Below are 12,967 nucleotides of genomic sequence, written 5' to 3'. Positions count from 1 at the left end.
TCATAACAATAATAAAGCTTTATGGGTGTATAACTTATACGCGTTTGAATTTCGCGAGAATAGTTGTTTGTACATAATCAATATTTAATATTTTGAAAATTTTATAGTTACCCAGAAAACTGAAATCGTTTCATTTATAAATTATATACTATCGGTTTATATTTACGTTATCGTGTTATACACAGTACACAGATAGACATAATATTATTATGTATTATTTCTTTTATTACGACGTCAATTTAATTACCATAATTTGGCAAATCACCCATTCCGCCATTCCCGCGGAGGTCACAAAAACCACACCCACTCATCGCTCGTGTACATATTATTCTGAACGCTTCCGAACACCGACACCAACAGCGTAATGTTTTTTGTTTTTTTTTTTCATTCGACCGCGCATAATTATCATTAAATAGGTACGAGTGGTACACGAACTATACGTCAAAAATATTTTTCACTCCAAACGCCATCGCAGTTGGCGCGTTTCCAAACATATTTCTTTTACGGCCTATTGACCGTTTCGGATATAGTCACTTTTCAACCGTATTATTATACAACGCTACATTATAGTAGGTACCAGCTTCACTACCCTTAAACGCGCCGGTCGAGATTTTCCCGTATATATTACGCGTAAATGCGTAAATTATGTATAGAATCGACGTATGTGCTCATATCTGGTACACGACGACGCATACAAAATAATGACGGTATTATTAAAACGATTTTTTGGCCACTCGTTCCCGTTTAAAGCGTACAATTAATACGCTTCACAAAAAATTATTGACATTATATTTTCATACCCAATTTCGCCTAATAAAATGCATTTCCTCCGCTCGATGAGCATAAAATTTGCTGTTCGTTATTATTTAGCTGTTTATGTTTAGATGATTATATACTAATAATGTCTAAACACCAAAACCCGAACACCCGTTTGTGTACAGATTTTTTTTCCATATATATATATATATAATTTGTTTTTATTATAATGATTATTATTAATACGCCGTTATTAAAGTAACATTAAAAAGATTAAATCTGAATACTAATTGTAAGACGCGACTTAAACTGGGCGCAGAAACGTACAAAGTGCTGTTTCGCATATATATGTATTGGCCAACGCCACAGTAATGTACACGCACAAACATCTGTTAAATAAATAGTGCTAAAATGTTTATTTTATTATTATTATTATTATATTATTATTATTATTTATATATATATATATATATTTACATAGATAGAAGACAGTTAGAAACGTTAAAAATTAATATCAAAAATAAAATGTATTTTACCGTCCCGTTTGATATTAATACACCTATATGTATATTGATCTTGATTAGGTTTAAATCTAATAGGGTATTGATATTATTTGTGATATTTATTCGATCCGAATCGTGTATCATCTGTACATCTACGTATCGCACACTTTACCACTGAACCACCCCCATGTTAATTTGACTTCTAACGAATTATCCCGGAATGAAAGGTCGGTGTCATTTTATGATAATATATGACACACAAACCTTCTCTAATGCGTAATTTCGACTGCGCGTAAAGTCATAATTATTTACGTAGTTATTTTAAATGTTTTAATGGCGTGGATAGTTTGCATGAATGATATTAGTCAGACATTTGGCTCATGCAATTATCTGTGTACAGAAAATATGTTAGCTAATATCTATTAAGAAAAAATTTAAAAAACGAGGACGCTCGATAAATAATTCAGCCAATCGAATAAAACTACTTTTCGCTGTTTCTCATTTTTTAATATTTTCAGTGAACAAATTATATTATATCATCTTAAGCTTCGTGTATGCTAAAGTTAAGGGGCTCACGCTTGTCGATGACTATTGTCAGCTTACAATTATCGACTCTGTAAAATCAAACACTAATCGATAGGTATAACATGTCACGTTTATATACCCATTATCAACGATAAGTTTCTAATTCGTCTTCTATTTCTATGTTTCGACAATGGGCTTTGAATTCCGAAATTGTTTGTATAATTTCTCTCAGCCATTTTTTTATTATTTAGAATTAGGTAATAATTAATGTTTTTTTTTTTTTATTATTATTATTATTATTATTATTAATGAGATTTGTTTATTTCGTTTTATTTTATTTTATTATTATTATTATTATTATTTTTTTTTTTTGTTTATATTATGTAATTGTTGTATAGTTGTTAAGTATTGTTTTACACGATTGTACTACCTAAACTTTTGTAGGTTTGTCGTCTGCAATTGATGGTAATAATTATTATTATTATTGATATGTGAATTATGCTGATAAGTTGATGTTAATAAAGTATGAAAAAATGGGCTACACGACGTGAACGGGTATTGTGTATACAAAACGATTCCCTATACGTATAAATGTATATTAATATATTGTATTGCTGCAATCTATAATAACTGTGCACCTGATATTATTTTGTGTCACGTGTTTTCTCTCCGGCGTCACATACTGTGCGGCAGAATAACCGCAGACGCTGCAGGAAAACGCATACACGAGAATCATAACATAATAATAACGTACAATAAAATCACGTCGTCGGAAAGTCGGAGTGTCACACAATGTGATGTTATATTATTATATACAAATATTTTAATATTGTGTTTGGTTTTCAAAAATCGGACGTGCTTATTTGTTAATCGTTATCGCGTACACAGTGCAGTATACACACACGATACCTACCTACCTATGCGTATATTATTGTATTAAAACGCCAATTATTATATACTAATAAGTAACAGTACGTCTAACAAATTTTAATAATATACGTGCATGTATCAAGATTGATATTATTTCGTTGTCGATATCGCGCCATGGATCGTATATCGACCAACCACAATAATATTATTATGCGCGTGGTGCGAATAAAAATTACTCACAAAAAAAAAAAAAAAAAAGCCCCTGTTCGACGAAATTTACAATAATAAATTATGAATACGCAATACAATAGTAATATATGTATATATATGTTTGTGAATATATGTACACCGTACGATAACATGGCTCACATTCATAACTGTATCAATCTCCGCTTGTATACAATATTTATAGCGTCATATTCATATATATATATACCTACATAAATAACACTCCAAAAATTAACTAAAACGTCCGTTACTCAATATTCCTATTTACGGTTAGAAATTATAATGATTGTATAAGATAATATAGCTATTTAACGTAGTTAAACGAGTTCAGTTGATTTATTTCAGTTTTTTCTATCGATTTTCTTGTATTCTTACCATTGCGTTAACAGTATTTATCTTTTAGAAATCTTCAACTAAGAACCGAATGAAACCATTATTTCCAAAACCTAACTGCTATGTTTGTGATTAATGAAACGTTTGCTCCTATTATGAATTATTAAAATGTCATCGCATCATATAAATACATAATTGCTATGTATAAGACGCGATTATAACACTCGATAGAGATATACAAATGTGCACTGTAGATGAAGCAAGTGGGTGTGCAATGTATACGGTGGCACCCCTAGACAAAAAATAAGCTCTTTACACACGACGCTTTTAGATTCTGAACAGAGCGAGTCATTATACTAATAAATTATACTGCAGCAGGTAACTGCGAAGTAACCTGACAACTTGAAGTTTTTCAATTTTATTTTGTGAGTTATCCTGCTAAGTGCAATACACAGTATAGTACAGCATAATATATTAAAATAGAGGTGACGGATTAATATCTCCAAAAATATTTTTACTTCATGAACACGAAGACTGGCTCCGCCTATGATACGCACGAGTCCAATAATCTTATAATAAAAGTTTAGTCTTATTTTGTATAGTTATTATTAAATTGAGTTACATGTAATTGACAATAGTATTATTTCCATCTAAAGTATTTCAAAATATAAAAAAATATGGCATTTATCAAATTTGATTACTTTAATAGGCCGTTTGATTGAAATCATTCCGTGCAGTCAATATTGTCACTATAATAATTAAACTCTTGCGCGCGGATGTCTGACGATTCAAACGACTAATATTGTTTTTTCCTTTGCGATTATTTTATTTATATACGTAAAGGCAGTACAATTTCAAACGTCGCAAACCACAAACTCCAATCTATACAGCACAGTATATAATATAATGACACACATACATACAAACACACACACACATATATATATATATACTATAGGTCACTCGATATACGCGCAATTTTACGTGGTGGCCACGGTGCTCCTATATAGCTGTCGTAATAATATATATTAGGTACTTACGATACGCTTAATGTGTGTTTGTGTGTGTGTGTGTGTGTGTGAACGTACTTATATATATGTTAGGCTCACCGGACTTACTATCAACCTTGGACCCGATCGTATAGCATATATATAACTAATATATATAAACAATAAATATATACATATATATATATATCATAATATATTATATCGCTGCACCGTGTCGTTATCGGTAATTGACGCCAAGTTGTTTACTCTCTAAAACACGACTTATTGTTTTAAGTATACTTATACAATATATAATACATATCGTGTATTTTTATTTTTAACGGAATAATTATATGTAATTAAAAAACATTTTTTTTTTTTTTTTTTGTGAATATTATTTAGTTTGTCACCGAAACCATTTCGTGTACATGGCTCTAAGAAATTATGTGTGAGTAAATGTAGGTACTAACGGAGTATGACTTCACACAATTCGGTATTATTGCACGTGCACATTTTATGATCAAATGTTTAGCTGATATTATTTAAACAGCACTATTGAACATTTTACACAAAACGATAGAATGAATACGTGAGTGTGTTTTCATATTTATATTATCACAAACTACCAATTATTCAATTAAGACATTAGACATAAATAAACAATGTTAAACTATAATAATAAATATCACTTATTAAGAATAATGATTTAGTTATGAAGATTATTTTAAATAAATTTCAACATAGACTTTCAATAATTTAAATGAAAATTTTTTTGCTTTTATTTATATCGTAACTATATATATAAATATAATAGGTATACCAATTTGTTCATTTGATAATCCGGATTTTTACGTTACCTACTTAATTATTTAAAAGTAATTTACATAAGATAAATTGTTGTCGACATTTAAACATAAATCACTGAAGTTTAAATTCATCACACACGTATCATGCACATACGCATAGTAAATAACCATCCAAGTAGTTGTAATTATACATTTTGATGAAAAAAAGTTGACAATACAGATTTATTAAGATCCATATTCAATTCTGGATCTTACAATTAAGCGTTTATAGATAAGCATAATACGAGTATCATGTATTTTATCTAGAATAAAATTCTTGATTTTTAATAAAATGTATTCTGTCGAATATAAAAAATATTGTTTTTAAATAAAATATTTCAAACAATTCCAATCCCATAACCTCTGTATACTATTCGGTAGTATTACTTAGATTACAAGTTTTTCCTAAAAAAAAAAAAAAAATGATACATCATAATTGTCAACTTGTTTTTATTTTATTTTTATAAATATACTAAATGGAATTTCTATTATTACAATCATAGATCTTAATAATAAATTTCATAATGGTAAACATTATAATAAATACGCATGAATAAATATAAATGATAATTATACTGTTAATAAATAAAAAAAATTCAATAATAAATAATGTTTTAATTATTAAATAAAAGCCATTAGAGATTTTTCTTAGATTTTTTACGCTCAGTAAATAAATGTAACAATAATATATACACATGAGTATATTATGAAACATGAGTATTTTATGATTCAATACTATTAAAACTAAAAAAAACTTCAAGTATAGATAATAAAGATTAATAATCAGTGTAAGTCCAGTTCCGGATCTTGCAGTACAATGCACTGCTTGCACCGGTGGTTTATCCGGCACTAAGTGTAACTCGTTTGAAACGAAACTATGTATGTAGATAGTACATAATTTATTGAAATACTGGGAATACTATTATTTATAACCAATTAAACTACGAGTATAACTATGTAACAAAGTATTAAATTAAGAAACGAAAAACAAATATTAATTTAATAATCGGTCCAAATTAAAGCCACTACTATCTTCTGAATACAATTTTTAAAACGTTAAGCATTAAACGTTAGGCTAGTTGTATTCCAAAGTCTCTAAGGATTAGGTTTATGGAAACATTAACGCGTTCGTCAGGTTACTGTTACTATAAGTCAGCTTATGGTCTATAAATTACCATATGTCCACCGTCCACGTATATTTTGATGTAAATATATAGAGGCATATATATATAGCTATACAAAACCTTATCAACGTAAGAACGTTCTGATGTACTGACTCTGTAATATGAAAGCGCCGAATACAACTTGATTATAAACATACTCAGATGTAATACATTATTATAAAAAGATATATAAAAAAATATTACCATCCCTTAGAAGTTGATTATTTTAACTCTAGATATTTTAATAACCTTGGATATTTTGACCTAGATTCCAGTATAATAATTATTTATAACATGGGTTAACTGCATTTTTAAGGGGTTTTTTTAATAATGACATATACTCGTGCATACCTTATGATTAGATGTCAGAATAATATTCACTTTAAATCAAGATTATATAATATTTTTATGCCAATAATTAATAGACTGTATTAAATTTTCTTAGTACGTAAAATAATATATACCTATTAAGTAATGTGTGCTATATTTCCACGTACTACATAGTGGGTGCTTCGGGATTTGGAGGATCCTTTAAAATTGTTTTTAATTTTTCTCAAAAATAATGTATACACATTTTTTTAATTTGAGTACCAGTTGATTTTTTGAAAATCTGGCACTTACACATATACAGTTTTGTAAATAATTATAAGAATAGGTAATGAAAGTACTAAAACAATAATACTTTTATGACAACAACTTACGTTTTTGCGTTAATTACCAATACGTGGAATAGGCAATACAGGAAAATAAACAATTATTGTATGAGTTTTATAAAGAGGAATATTTTGTGGATTAAGTCAGATTGGTTTATTATATAATCAGACCCTTTTATCTAAACCGACCCAGAGAGCAATAATAATGGAAGTATAGTTTATATTTTGTGTTAGTTTATTACGCGCGTACCAGAGAGAAGAATCATAATATTATGTTTTTGGTTATGATTATTTATTTGTTTAAGTTAATAGAATATTTTTTATGACATTATTTTGATTATAGTTCGTATTAAAGTTTTTAATAATTAACAAAAAAAAAAACAGACTATACTCAATAGCGTTATTTGTGTTAAAATATTTTTAATATGGATACAGTATTAATTTAATTATCTATAGGCCTTAAATAATATATAAACAGTCACAAATCAGAAATCGTAAACATAGAGAAAACTATGTCTATGCAACAGTGTGAGTTCCATAAAGCTTATAATTGTCTTAATACATTATTGTCGGATTGAATGTCCCTCGAGTATAATTAGTAACGCATTAAATTTTATCGAACCATTGAATTAGATAATCGATTTGTCGTACAATCCACATATTACGTATTTTTAATTCTTTTGAAAATTCAAAAAATAATCATTACAGTAAATAAATAATATTACAACAAATTAACGATGCACAATACATCATATTGTTCGAATCTTAAATGATTAAAACAATACAACTTTTTATTCATTAGTGTATAAATATTATAAATATGACAATTAAATTTTTTTCGTCAGTGTACGAGTATACTGTATAGTTTAATTTATTTTTGTTTACTATTATCCTGAACCTAAACATTTTTTTTTCTCTTTATAATATTAAGTGTGTTTCCCATTCTATACGTTAAACCTGATTTGTTCTGTCTTCCTAAACTATTTAAGCAATTTTGGTTTCAAAATAGCCTAGTTCAATATAATTTTCTATGCAATAATTTTCAACCTAGTCTAATTCTGTTTGTCTTTTTTACGTTTATGCTTATACGATAATAAAATATTTAAATATTTAACAGAGACTTTATTTAAAAAAAATTATACATTATCCAATTTTAGACTTCATTGCGTAATATGTTTTTAACACTTGCAATCTTATTGCTGCTGCTAAATTATACATTTACCACTATAATCGTATAGAGTGGGGAGAGAATTGAGCACCACGATCGAATTTCTGTTGAAAGATTTATTTCTAGTCTCTGAAACGTTTACGAGTCACGTCCATAAATGTCCACCGAAAAAAATAAAAATTTCAAGTTCAAAAGACCTAAATGGTCTCTTGGACGAGGAATCATATTATTACCATTGAACTGTAACGTTTAAAAACGTACGGGCCACCATTATAACTAAGACCTGGATTTAAATGAGATTGCATTATTTTTTTTTGGGTATGTTAATAATATTCAATGCATCCTAAGTACATAATTCGTTTCGTGTACTTAATTCTTCAATTATTGTGACACTTTTATTTTAAATATTATTTCTTACATATACTGTTCATTTATTGAGCGTGCGTACACATTTGGTATGTTTAGTTTTTGTATTATTCATAGTTCGACTAAGATAAATAAGTGTAAAAAATGCCGAAAATCAAACCACGGTTTTTTCTCGCTTGCTTGTATATCAACAAAAAACCGGGTAACTTTTTATGGAAATTATTGCGTTTAAAAAGTATTTCCGGTTATTTTTCGATAGTTTTCAGGGCATTTAAATCCGGGCAGTGATTTCAACATAAAAATTACGTCTAATAAAGTTTTCTTTCCGAAAACGATATCCCAAACTAATGGTTCGCAATGAGATGTTAATCTATCGGCGGTTATACGCACAACAATAATTATTATACGATAACAAAACTGCGCGACGTTCATCGTATAAATACTATTGTCTATTGCCAGCAGTACATAGGCCTCGCCTCAGGTACACCCCAGTGTGAATATCTTTACGTTACAGCAGCGTCTGTCTGTTTGCGTTGCGGCGCGGCCCCCGCGACGTCGTAATACCACTTCCCGCCGCCAGAGAACCCTCCCACGCGAACACCCCCATCCGACACTACCTTCATAATACATACGCGGCGTACACGGCGACGACCACGCCCCCTCCGTCTCTGCGAAGAGGGTGTATAAATCGTATAATGTGGCGTAGGTATACGGCGAAACGCGTCGTGACGTCACAACGAGCTGAAATTTTTCCGATTTTACATCACTGATACATCACGTTTGTGCCGAAGGGTCCTCCACGGTCGGTCTCGTTCTCTTACAGTACCTCCACCGCGGCTATACAGACGCACGCGAGTCCGTGACATTTTATTAGTTTGCCGCCGTATTGTTATATAATAATAGTAATAGTAATAGTAATAATAATAATTATTATTATTATTATAGTGTGTTATACGCCAGGGTCGTCGTAAACACCGCGAAAACGATGATGTATAATAATAATAATAATAATAATAATAAAGTGATAATAGAGGTCTGTGACCACAGCATTTTCCCGAGCTTTCCCTGACCAAGGACTTGGTGTGTGGGGCCATAGCCATATCGTTGCCGGCTACGACCCGCGCCACGTCAACTCCGTGGTTTGAAGTTTGAACACGGCTGCGTGCAGAATTTCCGCGAAAATGTCAACCCGATGCTGTCGGAACCGCGTCATAATCACAATTCGGTAGTTTTATGGTATGGAAAAAACAACCCAAAATAGGTACCTACGCGACTTTGTTGTTGCTATTTCAGTTTTGTTCTTTTGCGCATTACTATGTTTCTGTGCGTAACAACTTTTATTCAAATTCTGATATTTTATATTTTTTAAGTAAGTATACTTAAGGAACGTATTTTCAAGTAGGTACTGTTCTGTAACGATACCAACTTAATTGTTCGTATGAAAATTACCCCTTTTCCAGTAAATTATGAAGCAGATATCTTCTATAAAAACGTTGACGGACGATGATTCTAAATCAAAATTCAAAAAAATACGTAGTATTGAGTTACTTAATTTTTTGTATTATGGAAAATGGAAAGAATCGGAAGACTTAGGGAACTTTGATGGTTTGAAAATTGTAGTAGTTAAATATCAAATATATTGTTGTTATTTGTAAAAATTATAAAAATTGATCTAATGTAATAAATACTAGATTTAATATTACATATTATATTTTGTATTTTTCTAAAAACGTTTCAAAGCAATGTTCCTTATTAGAATATACATTTTAATAATCCATAACAACCTACTCGTTTGAATTTAAATGTGTATTCATAATTCATCAGCATAAGTAACATTAAGTTTGATTATCATTTATAAAAAAATAAATCACTCAGGAATAGTATAAAAATCTAAATCGTTAAATATATTTTCATTTAAAAATTCCGAAAACCAGAATTCGTTTTATTATCAAAGGAAAATAATTAGTATATGCTTGGGGTGGCGAATCATCTAAAGGATTTTCTGGAGAATGCAAATGAGTGAGCGGTAATAAAAATAATATTTTTCGATGAAAATAAGTTTCTCACTAATACGTATTTTATCGTTTACTTATTTCCACGAAATACAAACCTCTATATATCTGTACGCAGAACTCACCAAAATGTAATATTATAACTATAATATATGTATATATAAGTCAAACATAGATCGAATGAATAATCTTTTGGCGCGTTGTACGAACAATTATGTATAAACGCGAATGCATATAAAAGTAGCTACTTATCTAATATTTTCTAATAGTATTTTGATAATGGAATATTATTCCGCTCAATGCACTGTAATATAACCATATAGATCGTTATTATTTATCATCATTTTGTGTATTCGAAAGGTATTTTTTCATCACCATTCATTCGTTTAGAAAGAGATTATTGTAGTTAATTGTGATACATATACATATTGGCTATTATTACAAGTACTTAGTTTACATGTTGGCTGCAGTGTGTATTTATATAAGTTATGTTCCAATTCGTTCCTAGAAATATAATATGAAATTTTAATCATTTAGTGATCTTTTATTTTGGCAGAAAACTATTATTAAAGTAATACAGCTTATATGATTTTAGATGAACGGATACTTTAAGATAAGAACTTCAAAAGTACTTTATTATAAAATGTAAACTATAGTTTGATCGAAATCAATTTTCAAATTCATCCAATGATAAAATGTTATTTGTTTTAAATACAAATTATATCTGTTCATAATATATGTTATCTATTTATTCTATATATCTATAATATGTATGTGTGTATAAATATTAATACATAACTTTAATATTAATTTGCATTACAATCTTTTGAAATACTTAATCTAAATTAATTATTTCTATCATAAATTACATCAGTATTACCACAGTTATCACTTATTTATATAATATTTTATTAAGTTTACATCATCGATATTATTTCTTTTTATCGTATGATATATGTTGTTATAAAATCTTTAAATGTATAATATTGTACGTATTATGTAAGAATAAAACAAAAAAAAAAAAGGGTTTCTTAAGTGGTATCCATGCTGTGGAGCAATAAAATATAAATTCCAAGTTAAAACATACAGAGAGCAATCACTTTATTTTTTTATAGTAAATAATCCATATTATTATTTATGTTTAAAGTCTATAAATTATATTTTAATGGCAATAACAAAATGTTTGCTTGTCAAACCATATCAGTTGATTTATTCTGATTTATTTCTATCAAATTTTATATCGGTGTAAGTCAAGGCCAAAATTAAACACTTCAATTTTTTGAATACATATTCTTCCTCATAAATACTTTAGCTAAATAACACCTTTTATATCTTCAAGCTGGAATATTATATAAATCGTATCTGTTTATCATATAAACATACCATGTTAATTTCTGGCATAAATTGTTAATTGTCACCTTCATAACAAGTTTTCTTAAAGAAGGTGAACCAACATAAATTGTTGTATTACCGTTTGAAAATAATTTGTAAGAGCAATTATTTTTCTGTACAAAACTATCAAATTAAAAATCGTAATATAATATTATATAGGTTGTAAGTTTTAACTATGGGTTAGGTTAAAATATTCACCTATTTTTTTTTTTAACTTAAAATAACCCGTAGCCATAACGGTTACTAGGATGAATCGATATTTTAATTAAATAAAAAAAAAGCTGTTAACTTTAATAAATACTTTTAAGAGGGTTTTCTAATTTATCCGAGTAGATTGGTGGCATAAACTCGTATAAGTATATAAATAAACGATGGTAAAGATAGAGTTGGGCTCCTTATTGAGCGATTTGGCGTGTGATTTCAGAAGTTTAGAATTTTCTTTTTTCCGGGTATATCTTTTATGTTTGGAATTTGGTGAAAATATGTTTTATATTGATTTGAATTCTACGTAGAAGGTGCATATTGGGGCGTTATATTTTGCCATTGGGAAGCTGTGTGATATTTTTATGCGACCAATTCTGATTCTTTTGATAATTATCTACTTCAAACTTTCTAGATAACTCGAAGGGAGAAGAACAATATTATTATTATTTTGTTTGATTTCATGAAGTTTAGTGGAACGATACCACCATTTTTGGGGTAATTTAACTGCATTTAATTTTTTTTTTATTTAACTTAGTACAGATATTTCTGAGAATGACAATTTGATAAAAGAATGACTACATGTATTGAACTGTATTTGGTGACCTGATAATTACAATAGAATATGTTAAGTCGTCGAAAATTCAAAACATTTTAATTTTTAAGTTATTATATTGAAGATTATAGATTTCATTTTTTATATGTAAATTTATATCTGAAGAGTTATTAACATTTTTATGATTATTAATTGTATTATGAGAGACAGTTAAAATTATTGCATCTTAGAGATAATGATTTTTAACAAGAACGAGATTTTTTTAAATAGATGCCTATGGACTGTGTAGTAAATACTGAAAAAATTTTAAAAGCGTATACCTACATAACTTCTAATTTTATCTGTTTTTGTTCTTAAAATAAAATAAGTTATGATTTACAAAGAGTTTTAGTAGATTAAAATTAACG

The sequence above is a fragment of the Melanaphis sacchari genome, unplaced genomic scaffold (assembly GCF_002803265.2).
Source record: "Melanaphis sacchari strain LSU unplaced genomic scaffold, SCAv2.0 Contig47_pilon_pilon, whole genome shotgun sequence".
Taxonomy (NCBI): Eukaryota; Metazoa; Arthropoda; class Insecta; order Hemiptera; family Aphididae; genus Melanaphis; species Melanaphis sacchari.
This window is presented reverse-complemented; position numbering follows the sequence as displayed.